The sequence below is a fragment of the Petaurus breviceps genome, unplaced genomic scaffold (genome assembly GCF_028583685.1).
Source record: "Petaurus breviceps papuanus isolate PSGF00001 unplaced genomic scaffold, PetGlider_PUasm1.0 375, whole genome shotgun sequence".
Classification (NCBI taxonomy): domain Eukaryota; kingdom Metazoa; phylum Chordata; class Mammalia; order Diprotodontia; family Petauridae; genus Petaurus; species Petaurus breviceps.
Window position 1 is genome coordinate 17,094 of NW_027186300.1, and position 1,680 is coordinate 18,773.

Consider the following 1,680-nt stretch of genomic DNA (forward strand, 5'->3'; position numbering starts at 1 on the left):
TTTGCAAGTGTTAGATACTTGTTGATGTCCTTCTGAGTCTATTGAAGATGGCCTCTCAGTGCTGAGTGGGCCATTAGACAATATCAGACCTCGGAATATCTGAAAATGGGAATCAGTTGGAGGGCAATAGAATGGGTATCATTTAATTAAAATGTGAAAAAGCACTTATAGGGAAGGTTTTGTTGTTGTTGTCAAATGTTAAATTTATTGCAACAGTCTCCTTTGTAGTTTTTAACTTACTGGGCATTCAACAGCACTACTTTTGATGTCATCAATGACATCATGAGGAAGTCAGCCATCAATGTTGCAGCCCATAGACTGGGCTGTCCCAAGTGTCTCTTTAATGGTTCTTGAGAGATCTCTTGCCAAGGACCGGTGCCTCATCTGTCTAGCAATGTTGACAATCTCATCAAGACTGATGTTTCCATTGCATTTAATATTTTTCTGCTTCTTTCTGTCCCTAGGAGGTTCCTTTAGGGCTTTAATGATCAAGGCTGAGGCAGAAGGTACAACCTCAGTCTGAGCCTGTCTGTTCTGAATGGTAAGCTTCACTGTGATCCTTAGCCCTTTCCAGTCACCGGTTGCCTTGGCAATGTCATCACCAACCTTTTTGGGAGACAAACCCAAGGGACCAATTTTGGGGTCAAGAGCTGATGTGGCACCAACCTCACCACCAGTGCACCTTAAAAACACGACTTTAATTTCATTTGGGTCAAACTTGGGAGGCATGGTGGCGACGAAGGTGGAGACTTGGCCTGGACGCTGCAGGGTGGCTGCCGGTGTCAGATGAACCCAGATTCAGGACGACCGAAAGAAGTTACACCTTCACCACCACGAGCTGGAAGCCAAAAGCACTTGTAGGGAATATTAAAAGAGGTAATTATTGTTCATAAATAGATTGGATACTAAATAAGAATGTTCTGTCTTCTCTTGGGATAATCTGGTTTTTCTGGCCCTTTGGAAAATTTAATGGAACAGTGAAACCCAATCGTTCTTCTGACATGGCAAAGCTTTAAACATAAAAGGAAAAGTAGATTTGGCTGCCCCAGGAAGCAGGTGTTCTCCCCTATATGGGGAGACAACTTACTGGCTATAAGCATAAGGAAATGCTTTATTTCATGTGTGGGGTTGCCTTTTTAACAGCCAAGATCCGTAGCAGGTCTGAGAGACTTTAATTCTGTGACTGAATAAAGTATCCCTGAATTTAGTTCAGCTATAAGAACACATATCATCGTTTTCTTCAGATGTATGAAGGAACATGGGAAACTTGGGTGAGTGTGGGACGCAGTCTTGGTTGTGGGCCTTGGTCACTCCTACCATAAGTAGAGCAAGATGAATACTCACAGTAGTTACACAAGATGAGTATTCACAGGACTTACATTTGCACATATTTGGCTTCCCCTGATATCCCTTCCAGTTCTGAGATGTTGTCATTCTCTGACTCACTGAACATGTCCTCTCAGTGGGCCCTTAGAAAATATTTTACCCATATACTTGGTATTGCTGATCAGAAGAAATAGGGTGGGGATCCGACTCAGGAGGATATAGGTAAACCTTTATGGGTGATGTAGAGATAATCATTGTTTATGTATGACATAAGGATGTATATTTCCATTTTTTTAATATTTGGGATTTGTGCCTTAGGCAGTTGAAAGGAGTAAAGCATACAAAATTGACAGC

General features: G+C 42.0%; 1 pseudogene; it reads right to left on the reverse strand.

Annotated features, from left to right (window-relative positions):
• Positions 1–291: 291 nt before the first annotated feature.
• LOC138169780 (large ribosomal subunit protein uL11 pseudogene) lies at positions 292–729 on the reverse strand (annotated as a pseudogene).
• Between the last annotated feature and the right edge of the window lie 951 nt (positions 730–1,680).